We start from the raw sequence: 18,866 nt of genomic DNA, 5'->3' as shown, positions 1-18,866 counted from the left end.
ACCTTGATTATAAAGTCTGTTTATACTACTTATTTCCTGTGGTTCATTGCTAAAGAATCTGACTGCAATGCAGAAGACCAGGACTCAATCCCTTGGTTGGGAAGACCCCCTGGAGAAGGGAATGGCTACCTACTCCAATATTCTTGCCTAGAGAATTCCACGGACAGAGGAGACTGATGGGCTACAGTCCATAGGGTCTCAAAGAGTCGGACATGACTGAGCAACTAACTTTCACATACTACTTACTAGCTCTGTGACCTTGAGCAAATTACTTATCTCTGAGCCTCTTTTTTCCTAATTAGTTAACTTAGCTCATAGAGTTGTTTTGAGGTTAGGTGTTTGTAAAGCCTTTAACAATCTCTGGCATACAACATGTAGGAATATACACTGTATTTTTTAAGACACAAATCCTGATGAAGGAATGTATGATTTTTTTTCCAAGAGAAATAGAACATGAAACACAGATGTAAATTTAAATTTTCTGGTTACCACATTAAAGAAAAAAAAACAGATGAGATTAATTTTAATAATATATTTAACACAATATATCCAAAATATTATAATTTCAGCATGTAGACAATATAAAATTATTAAGGAGATATTTTACATCGTTTTTTAAAAAACAAGTCATGAGTGTGTTTTTTACAGTACGTGTTAATGTGGGCACTAAATTTTCACTGAAAATATCTTATCTGTAATTTACATAAATTTATAGTTGAAAAAGTAAATTCACATGCTCAAGTTGTTTCAAACAACTTAAAAGTTTTCCGGTAACTGAATAGAATACTAAAAAGTAATTTTTCTTTGCTATTTATATTCATGTCACCAAAACTGCTTCATCTTTTTCAGAAGAGTCAATTTAACTTTGAGACATGAAAGCATATTAGTTTCAATACTATTTCTGTTCAAATGCAGTAAATTAACTAACTCTTGAGTCAACTAAGTATCATTAGCATAGAGTTCAAAGACAAGGCATAAATTGAAAAGCATTTCTCTACTTGCTGATATCAACAAAGCATTCTTCAAATTTTCTTGTATTTTAGCAGCAAATTTTTTAAATTTATTTTAATTGGAGGCTATGCTATGCTATGCTATGCTAAGTCGATTCAGTCGTGTCCGACTCTGTGCGACCCCATAGACGGCAGCCCACCAGGCTCCCCCGTCCCTGGGATTCTCCAGGCAAGAACACTGGAGTGGGTTGCCATTTCCTTCTCCAGTGCATGAAAGTGAAAAGTGAAAGTGAAGTCGCTCAGTTGTGTCCAACTCCTAGAGACCCCATGGACTGCAGCCTTCCAGGCTCCTCCGTCCATGGATTTTCCAGGCAAGAGTACTGGAGTGGGGTGCCATTGCTTTTGCTTTATAATATTGTGGTGGTTTTTGCCATACATTCACATGAATCAGCCATGGGTGTACGTGTGTTCCCCATCCTGACCCTCCCACCTCCCTCCCCATCCCATCCCTCAGGGTCATCCCAGTGCAACAGCCCTGAGCACCCTGTCTCATGCATCAAACGTGGACTGGGATCTGTTTCACATATGATAATATACATGTTTCAGTGCTATTCTCTCAAATCATCCCACCCTCGCCTTCTCCTACAGAGTCCAAAAGTCTGTTCTTTATATTTGTGTCTCTTTTGCTGTCTCACGTACAGGGTTACCGTTACCATCTTTCTAAATTCCATATATATGCATTAATATACTGTATTGGTGTTTTTCTTTCTGACTTACTTTGCTCTGTATAATAGGCTCCAGTTTCATCCATCTCATTAGAACTGATTCAAATACATTCTTTTTAATAGCTGAGTAATATTCCATTGTGTATATGTACCACAAATGTATTCTTTTTAATGGCTGAGTAATACTCCATTGTGTGTATGTACCACTGCTTTCTTATCCATTCATCTGCTGATGGACATCTAGGTTGCTTACATGTCCTGGCTATTGTAAACAGTGCTGCGATGAATGTTGCGGTACACATGTCTCTTTCAATTCTAGTTTCCTCTGTGTGTATGCCCAGCAGTATGCCCACACTGTTCTCCATAGTGGCTGTACTAGTTTGCATTCCCACCAACAGTGTAAGAGGGTTCCCTTTTCTCCACACCCTCTCCAGCATTTATTGTTTGTAGACTTTTGGATAGCAGACATTCTGATCGGTGTGAGATGGTACCTCATAGTGGTTTTGATTTGCATTTCTCTGATAATGAGTGATGTTGAACATCATTTCAGGTGTTTGTTAGCTATCTGTATGTCTTTTTTGGAGAAATGTCTGTTTAGTTCTTTGGCCCATTCTTTGATTGGGTCATTTATTTTTCTGGAATTGAGCTTAGCAGCAAATTTAAAGGATGCTATTACAATTAAAATTTTCTGCATATCAATTCATGTTAGAAAATGTACAAAACATTATGGTTGATTTTTCATTATAAATAGCTTCAGTTTCATCATAAACTTTCATACTTATTTAGCTAGGTCACCAAAAAAAAAAAATGCTTTTCTTTCCTAGGAACTTCAAATTTTGCTCATTCATGTCCAGTATGATAGGGTAGTATTCTGTCTGTGATTATTTAGTATTTAGCAAACATTATTCTCATTTCTTGGAGCAGGAAATGGCAATCCACTCCAGTATTCTTGCCTGGAAAATCCCATGGTCAGAGAAACCTGGCAGGCTCCTCTGGGGTCGCAAACAGTCAGACGTGAATGAACGACTAACACACACACACATTCTCATTTCAAGAAAATCTTGAATTAGAACAAATCTTTGTAAAAAGAAATTTCCATTGAACCCACAAGCATTGGTTAAAAAAAAAAAACCTAATATTACTAAACTTATTGTCTTTGTTTTCAGCATTTCTATAAACTGGCAATAATTTATATATGTATACTGAAAGATTAAAACAATTATATCCTTGACACTTGACATAATTCTTCTTCAAAAGCTGAGAAAAAAATACTTTCACAGAGGAAAACATCAGCCTCTTACTTTAGAATTCTAATAAAATCTGGATTTTTAATTTTAATGTAGTTGAAGCACTATCCAGCATGTTAGAAACTATTTTCTCATTTCTAATGGAAATTCTTACTTGACAGATATCAATGATCCAAAAATGTCAATGCCAAGAGTTCAGTTTTTTTGGCTATAAATGGACATTTCTTCATAAATTTGGACATCTTTTTCTATAAATTATATATAAATATTAATTGAGTAGAATATTTTATATTGTATGACTCATCCAAAGCTAAAGGAAAGGACTTGCAATTTCAAAATATTGAATCAATTGATTTTTGATGTTATTAACAAGTCTTGAATCCTATGAACGATGGTGTGGCAGCTTTACTGAAGATCTCTCACAATTGGTATCTTTTTTCTTCATAATTTCCATAATCTAAACAGTGAAAAAAAATTTTTACCATTATTCATCTAAAATATTTGTGTGTATGTTTGCAAAAAATCCAAACCATTTTATAGTTAACCCAAATTACTGGCTCAGATACTATTAAATATAGTTTAAACTTTCAGATGAATATTTAATTTTAATTTCAAGGGACTAATTTCATTGATTCTGTTTTTTTCATTACTCACAGGAAACGTTTCAAATGCAGTATACATTTGCTGAAAATGTCTCTTAGTCATGTCTACTTTATTATCTTTAAAAACATTTACGCCACAAATAGCCTTTTTTTGCCCTGCTGCAGCTAATGGTAAATGCTATTCTCTGTCTCTATCCACATCTCTCATTTCTGCTTCTCTCTGGATGTTGATTTACTTCTTTCAAATGACATTATCCCCACTATTTGGGAACCTGGTCCCTAGAAACTCACTTTTAGGGAACTAAGGGACTATCCTCTATCAGTTCCAATTAGAAAAACTCCAGGGGAGGATTCTGACTGGCTTGTTTGGGGGAATGTGGGATGTTTTGATTGGTCCACTTATGTGCATGCATGCTTAAAAGTTCAGTCCTGTCCAACTCTTTATGATCCCAAGGACTGTAGCCAGCCAGGCTCTTCTGTCCATTGAATTTTCCAGGCAAGAATACTGGAGTGTGTTGTCATTTCCAACTCCAGGGGATCTTCCTAACCCAAGAATCAAAACTGTGTCTCCTGCATTGGCAGGAGGATTCTTTAACACTGCACCACTGGGATCCAATGTGTATTACTTCCCTATTCTCAAGGCCAAACAGGTGGGATCCATCACCAGAAGAAGGAGTGGAAGGCCAGAAGGGTGGCCCTTCATCCTCCCAGGGTGGAAGTATAGTCAGGGAAGGATTCCTGAAGGAGAGGATCCTTAGCTGAGTCTTATATAATGAATTAAAGGATTAAAACTCAACATTCAAAAAACTAAGATTATGGCATCCAGTCCCATCACTTCATGGCAAATAGATGGGGAAACAATGGAAACAGTAACAGACTTTATTTTCTTGGGCTCCAAAATCACTGCAGATGGTGACTGTAGCCCTGAAATTAAAAGATGCTTGCTCCTTGGAAGAAAAGCTATGACAAACCTAGACAACATTAGAAAGCAGAGACATTACTCTCCTGACAAAGGTCGGCATAGTCAAAGCTATGGTTTTTCCAGTAGTCATGTGTGCATGTGAGAATTGGACTGTAAAGAAGTCAGAGTGCCAAAGAATTGATGCTTTTAAACTGTGGTGCTGGAGAAGACTCTTGAGGGTCTATTGGACAGCAAGGAGATCAAACCAGTCAATCCTAAAGGAAATCAGTCCTGAATATTCATTGGAAGGACTTATGCTGAAGCTAAAGTTCCAATACTTTGGCCACTTGGTGTGAAGAGCTGGCTCATTAGAAATGACCCTGGTCCTGGGAAAGACAGAAGGCAGGAGGAGAAGGGGACTACAGAGGACAAGATAGTTGAATGACATCACTGACTCAATGGACATGAGTTTGAGCAAGCTCCAAGAGATGGTGAAGGACAGGGAAGCCTGGCATGGTGCAGTCCATGGGGTTGCAAAGAGTCAGACATGACTGAGCGACTGAACCACAACAACAAACCAGTCCGAATGGAGAGACAATGTACACATCCAGAGAGAGATTATATACCCATTTTACTGGGCATTTTTCATTTAGAAATTTATTTCATTTATAGGAAAATTTCTTAAACTGTTTATTCGATGGTTTCTTCTCTTCTATTTTCTTTCTGGAACTCCTATTATTTAGATATTGAATCTCCACAATTTTTCCTTAAGTTTTTTCTTAAGAATTTCTTCCTTATTTGTCATGCTTTGTTTTTTTACTCTACTTTTTGGGATATTTTTTCACCTTAATTTTCTAATCTTTCTATTGAGTTTTTCATTTCTGTTTTCATATTTTTAATTTGCAATGGATTCTCACAATATCCTGTTTCACAGAATGCAATGTCTTATCCCTGCAAGGCTATTATGATAGATTCTTTAAAGTTTTATTCTCTTTGCATTGTTTCTGCCATCCAAGTTTCTTTTTTCTTTCTGTTTGTTCAGGTGTCTTTTATATTAGAGACTTTCCGCCCATGTCTGGTGATCACTGCTGTTTATAAGTGGGGCCTTAAAAGTGGGGCCTTAGCAGCAGATTGGAAGCTTCATGGGACAAGGGCCCTGTCCACTGTGATTTTCAGTGCAAAGTTATCTGGCTAGGGACCCCTAATGGCAATATCATCTTATCTTTTCTCTTGAGCTAGTCAGTTGCCCCAGTGAATAATACTCTTCTCCTGCCTGGACGATATAATCGAATTTCCAGCTTTCACGATACTGGATAGGAGAAGAGAGTTAATGATCTCAACAGATTGCATGTAAGCGTCCATTTAATAGCTGTTTTCTATATGACACCTCTGTCCTTAGTATGGACCTTCAATGCAGACTCTCTCTTTTATCATTTATTGAGAATCAGTCCCAGTTTTCTGTACAGGGAAGTCCCTAGTATGTGAAGCAAAGGAATCTAACCATAATGGATCTAAACATCCCTTATACAGGTTTTAACCAATCCTCACATTTTAGCTCTCTGTTACCCTCACTTCCAGTGGTACCAGGAGTCACCAATTCTTGAGCCTTTTGAGAGTTCTTTGATATAAAATCAGAGTATCTCTTGGCCTCCCATAGGCTGCTTTCTAATTCAACTTCCTAGGGTCTGCTATGCCCAATACCACTTATCAGGTTTCCAGACTCTGAAATATTGTTGTTGATGATTCCTTTACCACACTCTTTGTCCTTATGAGGTTATGCCTTTGTTTAACTTGTGATTTTTCAAGTGATGTTTGGAGATAGAGGGGAGCAATCTGTACATTCCACCCATCATTTATCCTGTACTTCTGGTCATTTTTCATTAAAAAAAATTTCACCGAATAGTTCTCAATAGCAAGCTGCTCTGTAGCATTTAAAATAATATTAGGTTAGCAAATTCATGTTTCACAGTTTTCAGGAACCATTATTTTTCTGGAAAGCAAGGTGACTCCCTGGGAGAGACAAACAGTTTATCATCAGTCAGGAGCAAATGCAGACCCACCTTTTTGAAATTTCTGGTTTCTATTCTTTTAAAGATTTTTATTTCAACGGGCTAGTAAAAGTTTGGTTTCTGCGTGGAGACATGGCACTCGTTTCAGTAAAGGAGCTTGGAAAATGACTGTTGTCTCTTTGTGGTGACCAGGGTGGTGATCCCCAGCAGGACTGGTTTAAGCCAGACATTGCTTTAGGAATAGGCATACTTTAGGAAGTAGGGCTTCCCAGGTGGCTCTAGTGGTAGAGACCCTGCCTGCCAATGCAGGAGAGGAAAGAGATGTGGGTTCAGTTCCTGGGTTGTGAAGCTCTGGAGAAGGAGGTGGCTACCCACTGCAGTATTCTTGCCTGGAGAATCCCATGGACAGAGGAGCCTGGCAGGCTACAGTCCATAGGGTCACAAATAGTCAGGCACAACTGAAGCGATCTAGCACGCACACATATACGCAAGTACAGCAAAGCATTGTCTGAAAGTCTGCCAGGAGTCTGCTGGAAGAACTTTTCTTGCTTCTGAAAAGAAAAATACAAGGAAGAGATAGCTTCTGTCAGTTCTCTCAGTATCTGTTTCTGGATGCTATACCTGGGGCTGCCTCAGCCTCCAAGCAATGCAGTCTTTGATCCAACCGAAATTGAGAACTGCAGAATAGAAGAAGAAAACAATTTGCTTTATTGAGCTGCTGGTTGATCCAAGCTTGGGCTTCCCCTTCCTCTGAACTTCCAGTTAGAAGAAATGATAACTATCCTTATTCCTTAAGCCAATTTGAGTTGGAGTCTTCTGCTTCTTGTAGCTGAAAACATACCAACTCCAAATACTGCCAGTATACAAGCCACATTCTTTGGCAGAAAAATGTTTTTTAAAAATTCTATAGAAATTTTGATTTATAGTTTCTGTTTCAATCATGAAAATAGGTTCAGGAAGAATGAGTTTAATATCTGTACAGATAGGAAAAAACGTATTACTTAGCATCCAGGTGCCTAAAGTTCACTCTTTTGAAAAGAGCTTATTTCATTGTTTTCAGCGTCTCCTATCAAACAAAAATTTGGGTTTTTCCCCATGTACTTGGGTCCCAGTAAAGAAAAAGTAGAAAATGAAGTGCAGTGAAATGAACCTTCAGAAGTAAGTGGAATATATAACTCCATCATTTTTAATTGCTTTTATCAGTTCTTTTGAAGTTCTAGTTTGAAGAGGACTTTTTCTGTAGATGACTCTGAAAGTTATTGGAGTTTTAATGCTGTGGATTATCCCCTAAAAGAAAAATTTTGTTATTTTTTATAATAAGCAGGTTTAGCAGAGAAGGGCTTCCCTAGTGACTCAGATGGTAAAAAAAAAAAATCGCTTCCAGTACAGGAGACCTAGGTTTGATTTCTGAGTCGGGAAGATCCTCTGGAGAAGGGAATAGCAACCCACTCTAGTATTCTTGCCTAGAGAATCCCCATGGACAGAGGAGCCCTGTGGGCTACAGTCCATGGGGATGCAAAGAGTGGGACACAACTGAGTGACTATCAGTTTCAATTAGCAGAGAATTATCATGAGAGGGGGTGATATAGGGTGGGGCCAAATATGGTGACCAAATGTGTGCTTGCTGTGCTTGGAGGGTCAAGAATCCCTAACACCCTATATAAGGGGTTGCTTTAGGTCCTGGGCCCTTGAGGGCACACAGAGGCAAGACACACACACCAATGACCATCAGCTGACCTGGAAAGAAAATAAGGGCCTTGTGAGAGTGCAGGTGTGGTCTTTGGAAGGACAGAGGAAAAAGTGAATTTTTTGAGCTGGTGAATTACTACTAGAGGATGTGCGTTTGAGCCATGACAAAGGATGGGAGGCTTGGACATGCATCAGGAAAGAGGTGTAGGAAGCGAGGGGGAGAGGGTGAGCAATGCCACATTCCTTTCCTTTCCGGATGATGGCACAGCCAATGAATACTGCAGCCAGGCCATGTTACGGTCATTCCTTCATTTACTCACTTCTGGATTCTCTTCCCATGCCATGAAGATGTTTACCTTCTTAATTCAACCTGGATTGCTGTTGTTCATGCCTCTTCCCTTCACTTTAGGTGAATGTTTCTCCTGCAGAGATACCCATATTTGGTAGGTGAATCATCAAAAACATAAGGCTATGGAACTTCCCTGGTGGTCCAGTGGTTAAGAATTCCCCTTCCAGTTCAAGGGATGTGGGTTTGATCCCTGGCTGGGGAAACAAGATCCCACATGCCTTGGGGCAACTGAGCCTGTATACCACAACTAGAGAAGCCCATGTAGCACAGTGAACAATCCTGCATGCTGCAGCTAAGACCTGAAATGGCAAAAAAAAAAAAATGTAAGGTTTTGACTCTGAAATTTCAGAAACTGACACTATCCCTTCCCCCTAAGTTTGTCCCCTGTCTTTTTACTGCCTATTTGGAATGAGGAAGGGACCTGGTCATCTTTAAGGTACAGCTCAAGGACCACCTACTTTAAGAGGAAAAAAGGGAAATGCTTTTACTGAAAAGCCCCTCCACACAGGCATCTGCTGCCCACCTCCCCTGCCCCCCTCCCACTTCCTCATTTAGCTCTCACCATTGTCGTAGCAGGGACTTCACCCAGGCTCTTGTGCTCTATGAACTGAGCATTCTGTGGTGCCGACACCAAAAGTGGGTCTCGCCTTGATGTCCAGCCCCCAGCTGGTGATAGGAGCAGCCATGAGAGCCTGAAGTTCACACCCGAGTTCACTGGGTCCCAAGTTCACAGCAGGATCTGGCCATATTGGGAGTCCAGCCAGTTTCTTCCTGAGGATGTGCTGTAGTGACTCATGACCAGCCCTGTGGGAGAATATCAGAATCTACTCGCCAAAATTTAACAATAGCAGCATTTTAATCATCTCCTAGGAGTGACGGACGTCACCGCCTCCAGGGGAAGAGGAGGCGTCCCACCCAGCTGCATCCTACGCGAGGCCTCCCTTCCTCTCAGGTGGGTGGCAGAGTTGGCAGGATGGGGTGGAGGTGTAGGTGAAAGGCTAAGAGAACTTGAAAGGATGCTGCAGTTTGTGGGATCCTCTAAGCCATGGGCCCTACTGTGTGAAATAAAGGGTTGGACTATATGATTCCTAAGTCTCCTGGAGGGCACAGGAGGGCCAAGAGGAGCTACTCCACGTTTGAGGCCAGGAGGGGCAGCCATGAGGAGATACCCCTTGTCCAAGGTAAGGAGCAACAGCTGCGCTTTGCTGGAGCAGCCGTGAAGAGATACCCCACGTCCAAGGTAAGAGAAACCCAAGTAAGATGGTAGGTTTTGCGAGAGGGCATCAGAGGGCAGACACACTGAAACCATAATCACAGAAAACTAGCCAATCTGACCACACGGACCACAGTCTTGTCTAACTCAATGAAACTAAGCCATGCCCGTGGGGCAACCCAAGACAGGTGGGTCATGGTGGAGAGGTCTGACAGAATGTGGTCCACTGAAGAAGGGAATGGCAAACTACTTCAGTATTCTTGCCTTGAGAACCCCATGAACAGTATGAAAAGGCAAAATGATAGAATACTGAAAGAGGAACTCCCCAGGTCAGTAGGTGCCCAATATGCTACTGGAGATCAGTGGAGAAATAACTCCAGAAAGAATGAAGGGATGGAGCCAAAGCAAAAACAATACCCAGTTGTGGATGTGACTGGTGATAGAAGCAAAGTCTGATGCTGTAAAGAGCAATAAAGCATAGGAACCTGGAATGTCAGGTCCATGAATCAAGGCAAATTGGAAGTGGTCAAACAGGAGATGGCAAGTGTGAACGTTGACATTCTAGGAATCAGTGAACTAAAATGGACTCTGGAATGGGTGAATTTAACTCAGATGAGTATTATATCTACTACTGTGGGCAGGAATCCCTTAGAAGAAATGGAGTAGCCATGATGGTCAACAAAAGAGTCCGAAATGTAGTACTTGGATGCAACCTCAAAAACAACAGAATGATCTCTGTTCATTTCCAAGGCAAACCATTCAATATCATGGTAATCCAAGCCTATGCCCCAACCAGTTATGCTGAAGAAGCTGAAGTTGAATGGTTCTATGAAGACCTACAAGACCTTTTAGAACTAACACCCAAAAAAGATGTCCTTTTCATTATGGGGGACTGGAATGCAAAAGTAGGAAGTCAAGAAACACCTGGAGTAACAGGCAAATTTGGCCTTGGAGTATGGAATGAAGTAGGGCAAAGGCTAATAGAGTTTTGCCAAGAGAACGCACTGGTCGTAGCAAACACCCTCTTCCAACAACACAGGAGAAGACTCTACACATGGACATCACCAGATGGTCGACACCGAAATCAGATTGATTATATTCTTTGCAGCCAAAGATGGAGAAGCTCTATACAGTCAGCAAAAACAAGACTGGGAGCTGACTGTGGCTTGTATCATGAACTCCTTATTGCCAAATTCAGACTTAAATTGAAGAAAGTAGGGAAAACCACTAGACCATTCAGGTATGGCCTAAATCAAATCCCTTATGACTATACAGTGGAAGTGAGAAATAGATTTAAGGGACTAGATTTGATAGACAGAGTGCCTGATGAACTATGGACGGAGGTTCGTGACATTGTACAGGAGACAGGGATCAAGACCATCCCCATGGAAAAGAAATGCAAAAAAGCAAAATGGCTGTCTGGGGAGGCCTTATAAATAGCTGTGAAAAGAAGAGAAGCAAAAAGCAGAGAAAAGGAAAGATATTTCCATTTGAATGCAGAGTTCCAAAGAACAGCAAGGAGAGATAAGAAAGCCTTCCTCAGTGATCAATGCAAAGAAATAGAGGAAAATGACAGAACGGGAAAGAGTAGAGATCTCTTCAAGAAAATTAGAGATACCAAGGGAATATTTCATGCAAAGATGGGCTCAATAAAGGACAGAAATGGTAAGAACCTAACAGAAGCAGAAGATATTAAGAAGAGGTGGCAAGAATACACAGAAGAACTGTACAAAAAAGAGCTTCACGACCCAGATAATCATGATGGTGTGATCACTCACCTAGAGCCAGACATCCTGGAATGGGAAGTCAAGTAGGCCTAAGAAAGCATCACTACAAACAAAGCTAGTGGAGGTGATGGAATTCCAGTTGAGCTATTTCAAACTCTGAAAGATGAGACTGTGAAAGTGCTGCACTCAATATGCCAGCAAATTTGGAAAACTCAGCAGTGGCCATAGGACTGGAAAAGGTCAGTTTTCATTCCAATCCCAAAGAAAGGCAATGCCAAAGAATGCTCAAACTACCACACAACTGCACTCATCCCACATGCTAGTAAAATAATGCTCAAAATTCTCCAAGCCAGGCTTCAGCAATATGTGAACCGTGAACTTCCAGATGTTCAAGCTGGATTTAGAAAAGGCAGAGGAACCAGAGATCAAATTGCCAACATCCGCTGGATCATGGAAAAAGCAAGAGAATTCCAGAAAAACATCTATTTCTGCTTTATTGACTATGCCAAAGCCTTTGACTGTGTGTATCACAATAAACTGTGGAAAATTCTGAAAGAGATGGGAATACCAGACCACCTGACCTGCCTCTTGAGAAATCTGTATGCAGGCCAGGAAGTAACAGTTAGAACTGAACATGGAACAACAGACTGGTTCCAAATAGGAAAAGGAGTACTTCAAGGCTGTATATTGTTACCCTGATTATTTAACTTATATGCAGAGTACATCATGAGAAATGCTGGGCTGGAGGAAGCACAAGCTGGAATCAAGATTGCCAGGAGAAATATCAATAACCTCAGATATGCAGATGACACCGCCCTTATGGCAGAAAGTGAAGAGGAACTAAAAAGCCTCTTGATGCTTGATGAAAGTGAAAGAGGAGAGTGAAGAAGTTGGCTTAAAGCTCAGCATTCAAAAAACTAAAATCATGGCATTTGGTCCCATCACTTCATGGCAAATAGATGGGGAAACAGTGGAAACAGTGTCAGACTTTATTTTTCTGGGCTCCAAAATCACTGCAGATGGTGATTGCAGCCATGAAATTAAAAGACACTTACTCCTTGGCAGGAAAGTTATGACCAACCTAGATAGCATATTGAAAAGCAGAGACATTTCTTTGCCAACAAAGGTCCATCTAGTCAAGGCTATGATTTTTCCAGTGGTCATGTATGGATGTGAGAGTTGGACTATAAAGAAAGCTGAGCACCGAAGAATTGATGCTTTTGAACTGTGGTGTTGGAGAAGACTCTTGAGAGTCCCTTGGACTGCAAGAAGGTCCAACCAGTCCATCGTAAAGGAGTTCAGTCCTGGGTGTTCATTGGAAGGACTGATGCTAAAGCTGAAACTCCAATATTTTGGCCACCTCATGTGAAGAGTTGACTCATTGGAAAAGACCCTGATGCTGGGAGGGATTGGGGGCAGGAGGAGAAGGGGACAACAGAGGATGAAATGGCTGGATGGCATCACCAACTTGATGGACATGAGTCTGAGTGAACTCCGGGAGTTGGTGATGGACAGGGAGGACTGGTGTGCTGTGATTCATGGGGTCGCAACGAGTCGGACATGACTGAGTGACTGAACTCAACTGAAGTCTCCCAGCACAGGCTTCAGGCTTCTGAAATTCCAGAACTCCTGGGCTATCCTTGAGGTTTTTCCTGCTTGAGTTGAACCTGGAAATTAAGGCTTTGGATCCCTAAAAGAAGGAGCGATTCTTCTAGGTTATTTCCCATCAGTTGTCATCAAAACCGTCCTTACATTCTGGTCCCAGCCAGATTAGCTTCTTCTATTTGCTAGTCATTTCTCATGATCAGACACTCAAGCCAGAAGCTGGGACTTCTGGGAAAAGAGGACTCTGCCAAACCATAATCTTCTGCAGGACCCTTGCCTTCATGTCCTGGGCTTCTCCAAAGAACTCAGTTATTAAAGATTCCAGAAAAATAAATGACCCAATCAAAAAATGGGCCAAAGAACTAAATAGACATTTCTCCAAAGAAGACATACAGATGGCTAACAAACACATGAAAAGATGCTCAACATCACTCATTATCAGAGAAATGCAAATCAAAACCACTGTAAGGTACCATTATACGCCAGTCAGAATGGCTGCGATCCAAAAGTCTACAAGCAATAAATGCTGGAGAGGGTGTGGAGAAAAGGGAACCCTCTTACACTGTTGGTGGGAATGCAAACTAGTACAGCCACTATGGAGAACAGTGTGGAGATTCCTTAAGAAACTGGAAATAGAACTGCCTTATGACCCAGCAATCCCACTGCTGGGCATACACACTGAGGAAACCAGAATTGAAAGAGGCACATGTACCCCAGTATTCATCACAGCACTGTTTATAATAGCCAGGACATGGAAGCAACCTAGATGTCCATCAGCAGATGAATGGATAAGAAAGCAGTGGTACATATACACAATGGAGTATTACTCAGCCATTAAAAAGAATACATTTGAATCAGTTCTAATGAGGTAGATGAAACTGGAGCCTATTATACAGAGTGGAGTAAGCCAGAAAGAAAAACACCAATACAGTATACTAATGCATATATATGGATTTTAGAAAGATGGTAACAATAACCCTGTGAACGAGACAGCAAAAGAGACACTGATGTATAGAACAGTCTTTTGGACTCTGTGGGAGAGGGAGAGGGTGAGATGATTTGGGAGAATAGCATTGAAACATGTATAATACCATATATGAAATGAGTCACCAGTCCAGGTTTGATGCAGGATACTGGATGCTTGGGGCTGGTACACTGGAGCGACCCAGAGGGATGGTATGGGGAGGGGGGAGGGAGGAGGGAGGAGGGCTCAGGATGGGGAACACATGTATACCTGTGGTGGATTCATTTTGATATATGGCAAAACCAATACAGTATTGTAAAGTTAAAAAGTAAAATTAAAAAAAAAAAAAAAGATGTGGAATGCAAGGATGGCTGGAGAAGCCACTGTGGTCCAGGGAAAGATGCTATTCCAGTAGCCTGTCATCTCTTTGAAGATAGTTCCCAGATCAGCATCTTCACTGTCACCCTCTCTCCACAGCTCCACCTGGATGCCCGTGAAAATCTCACACTCAGTCTGTTCACTGAACTCAATTGTCCTACCCTACAAACCTGCTGTCCCTCCTGCTGTCTCCACTTTAATGCCACCAGAGGGATCATTTGCACTCTCTTTCTCTCTCTCTTTCTCACTGGCTTTCCTATTATCTGATCCCTTATCCTATTTGGAAAAAATTCCAATAAATGTGAGTCTGAAGGGGGCTAGATGTTCCCACACTTGCCCCCTCGTGACTGGGGCATGCTTCCATGACTTAGACATGGTCATTTACACCATCTGCAAGGGATTTTGGTTCCTGAGAGTGAGACAAGGCTAGAGATTATTCATAGCAGGAGTGGAGGAGGGCACTGCCGCAAGTAGCCAGTCATTGAGCTGCTTTCACTTCAACCTGACCAGGCTGTTCTAGTGGTGTGACCAGCCTCTCTTGGTCCCACCTATTTTCTAAGACTGGTTTTCCAGTTCTTTCATTGATTCAGTGAGCTCTAAAAATATATAAATTTTGTTTCTTCTTAGGGAACCAGAATCAGTTTCTGTTGTTCGCAACTAAGTTCTGGCTGGTACCCTCTCCATTCCCCTAGTCTCCAAATCTGGAGCTACTTTTGGTCACACCTCAGAATCCAGGATTAGGCTGTATCCTCCGTCAGAGTTTTTGGCAAGGAAAGAAAAAGAGAAAACTGAAGAAAAGAAAGGTATCCAGCAACTGTGAGTGGAGAGGGAAGAGAGAAGGCAGATGCCACAAAACAGGTGTAACTCAGTGTTCCTGTAATAACTCAGTCTTCCTGAGGTCCTGAGACTGGATGGGCTCTTCCTCTTCCCTGACACTTCTCCCTGTTTTCTAAACTCACATCAATGAAAAGTATTAATTACCCTTTAAATGGAAATAAATTAACTTAAGAAGATGCAGTTTTATATTGCTTTTTCTAGTAGCTGGGTTCCCTGAAGATTTACTAATTGATTTTAAATCCAAATCAGCCTAATGCACTTGGACAGTTTGCTGGGTAATGGAAATTAGTGATGACTTCTGTAAAGGAAAGGCTGGAAGCCAATTCCTCTTTTCCACATTTATATCACTGTGGGTGAGGTAAGGATAATCATAGGTGAAGAAAGCCCAGCAGCACCAAACTCTTATTTATTCAGTAAATGCTTATTACGCATCTACTTCATGTCAAGTACTGTGCAAGGCACTGGCCATCCAGTGATGAAATGGACAGACTTGGTCCGCCAATGAAGCTTATAGCTGAACACACTAAAAAGCAATCTGGGGGCTTCCTGAAGTGCCTGTGCACAGCTCCCCCTGCCTGGGTCTCACTGAAGCTGGCTGTTACAGTAAGCTGGGCCCAGGAGGTCCTGGAGGTAGAACATCAGACAGCCTCATCTGCAAGCACCAGGAGACTTGGGAGTTGTGAACAACCACAGAAGGGTGTCAGCTTGACTGGGCTCATCCTTGCCCCCACCCCACCACCGCTTCCCCAGCTATTCCTCCCTACAGACACAGGTTAATGGACAGAATTGGGCCTAGAAAACCTGTGGAGATGATCTCCAGAAGCTTCTTTCTGGCACGCCCATCTAGAGTTGCCAAATTTAGCAAATAAAAATACAGGACACTGAGTTAAATCTGAATTTCAGATAAATAATGAGCAATTTTTTAGCATAAGTATCAGGAGAAGGGGGCACCAGACAGAAGGTTAGATGGTTGGATGGCATCACCATCTCAATGGACATGAAATGTGAGCAAATTCCCGGAGATGGTGAAAGACAGAGAAGCCTGGAGTGCTGCAGTCCATGGGGTCACAAAGAATCAGACACAACTGAGCAACTGAACAACAACGATAATAATAGCAACAACATGTCTCATACCATATTGGGGATATACTCACGTTCAACTTAATTGGGTTTTTCTGTTTTGTCTGGCCCTACCACCAGCTCTCCCAAGCCAGAAAGTCGCCCTTTGTCCCTATTAGCCCTGATACCTGCCCAGAAGAAGCTTCTTCCCCAGTGCAGGAATGCAGAATCCACCAGCCCTCTTTCAAAGTACACTGGTTATGAGGAGTATCCAAGCTGTCTACCTTCAGGTAGCTGCCCCCAGGAAAGAAATTCAGTTCAGCCACCTTGACAGCACTGACTTCAAGCAAGGAGCAATATCCCTTTGTATCCAGAGGACACAGTCACTACCTAGGGATATAGTCACTACCTAAGGAACCTAGGGATTAGCAGGGGAAGGGGAACAAGCTATTCATATATTCATGATACAAGGTGGAAAAGGAAAAATGACTTAATCCATCAAATCACCTCACAGCTTGGATGTGGTCATTCCAAAACTGGCATCCCAGATGAAGTTTTTTCATCATCTTTGACCTAGAAGTGTACCTAAAGCTACCAATAAGGACCTTCTTCTGGAAAGGGCATGCCAGGTGGAGCAATGAGTATAGACCCAAGTCATGAGAAACAGCCTGTGCATTTGGAAAACTCCGAGAAGTCTCATGTAAACAGAGTCGCAAGCTCTGTGTAGGATGTGTAGCCGAAGAGTCTGTCTCCAAGTTACATCAAGGATAGGGGGATGGAAAGTCTAAGATCGCGGGGAGCTGGGACTTCCATTTGAAAGCTGGGGCTGAGGGGTGAGGAGGACCACTGTTTTCCCTGGAGGAGGCCTCCCCTTCTCCCAAGGGCCTGCATAGGCACCATTCCTATTCCCAACACCCAGTGAATGCTGGCTGTGCCGAAGGAGAGAATGTCAGTCACACTCTTGGTAAATATTTAGACCCCTGAGGTTTCAAAGAGATAGTATTTCAGTGCTTGTTTTATTCTTGTGCAGCATCTAATGCAGGAGCAGAAAGGCTTCTCATTCATTGCTTCCTGGTTAATATGAGGGAATTTTCTCCAGCCAGGGAAAACATTTATAGCATCAGTGACTAAGCCCAGTCCTGATCATGACCTGAAGGTAGCCAGAGAAGAAAGCCAAATACTCTGACTGCCTGTTTGCAGAAGAGGCAGCAAAGAAAATATTCCATGGGGGCTGTGGTCCCTTTCTATTGGAGGGATTCTGTGGTCCGTGATGGCTTCATAGAGATTACTCTCCACACTCAGCACATTGTATACAGACCATCCCAGTTCTAAGGTCTCAGGAGACAGAAGATGGCTGGTTAATGAATCCTCCACCAGCAAGTCACTCTGACAGGCTCCAGCTGCCCCCGACCTGGTCTATTAGCCAGGCTGGGCTCCCTGGGTAGGGCTCAGCGCAGGTCTGTCAGGGAGTGTTTTTTGAGAAATTAAAATGTCATTGCTAAGTGGGTAAACACAGCTACCTCCCATTCCTCCTTCTGCACTGCAGGAATAGTGCATGAGAGTGTGTTTGTGTTTCTCCAGAAACTGAATTTAAGCTGCCTGCAGAAGTCAGCCTGCACCCAGGTTCAGGCAGGGTGGGGCCAGGCTCGTGGGCCCCTCCCCTCAGACTCCTCTGGACCCTGGAAGGAGAGCAGATGGGACACTACTGGAGGCACTGAGGCCAGAGATTCAGGGCCCCCATCCCTGCCTGTCCGGCCGGTGCCCAAGTCCTCCCAATGGGGTCATCCAGAGCTCACTTGCCCTTTTGTGAGCCTGCCATCCCTCATATCTTGACCTCTTTCTGTATTTTCGCTTTGCCCAGGCCTCCATATCTAGGTGTTTGGAGGACTTGGCTATGACCTGACCCTGCTTTCAGCAAGCATGGGGGGCCCTGCTGGAAGGGCCCAGGCTCAGCTTCCCCTGGCTGGGGCCCAAGACTGCCATCCTCCCTCTCCTCTCCCCTTCCCCTTTCTCCTCCCCACTCCTCCCACTCAGCCCTCCTCCCTCCTTCTCTTTCCCCCTCCTCCCTCCACCAGGCAGCTGAGCTGGAAACCACAGGCTGAACTGGAAACCACAGGAAGGGGCTGGGTTGGCTTTGGCCACAGAGGCTGAAAGCTGGAGGTGGGGAAATCAGGAAACCCAGGCTTGATTCCAAAGTGAATTGGAAATATCCCCACCAGCCAGGGCATTAGATAAATAAGGCTCCAAAACCTGTGATTGCAAAGGATTTTTTAATTTCCATTAAATTTTAAGACTTTTGTTTTGAAGCACAGTTCTACCAAAGAGGAGTAATATGTCTTTTTATTAATTCTTACAATACATGGTCATGGGGAGGAATCAAAATAATACAAACAGTATTAAATGAATCGTTAGCAGTTTCTTAGGTCAATTAGGTTTCAAAGAAACAAAATTCAGGCTTGAAACTGCAGAACTCGTGTAGAATCTGGGGGGTGTGTTTGGAATACAAAGGAGATGCATGTGCGTGCACGTGTGTGTGTGTTTAAGTACAGGCCATGGCTTCCCAGGTGGCTCAGTGGTGAAGATTAGGCCTGCCAATACAAAAGATGCAGGT

General features: G+C 42.4%; 1 long non-coding RNA gene across 1 annotated transcript; it reads right to left on the bottom strand.

Annotated features, from left to right (window-relative positions):
• Positions 1 to 6,486: 6,486 nt before the first annotated feature.
• Positions 6,487 to 9,206, bottom strand: LOC147379789 (uncharacterized). The gene is made up of 3 exons (XR_015134300.1): positions 9,035 to 9,206; positions 8,444 to 8,545; positions 6,487 to 6,985 (listed from the first exon to the last, which is right to left on the bottom strand). It is a non-coding gene; the product is annotated as an uncharacterized LOC147379789 (long non-coding RNA).
• Positions 9,207 to 18,866: the final 9,660 nt, after the last annotated feature.

Source organism: Bos grunniens, chromosome 1 (genome assembly GCF_055505025.1).
Source record: "Bos grunniens cultivar Pamir isolate PY7600 chromosome 1, Bosgru_T2T1.0, whole genome shotgun sequence".
Lineage (NCBI taxonomy): Eukaryota > Metazoa > Chordata > Mammalia > Artiodactyla > Bovidae > Bos > Bos grunniens.
The sequence above is the reverse complement of the archived record's forward strand: the minus strand, read 5'-3'. Positions and strand labels throughout refer to the sequence as shown.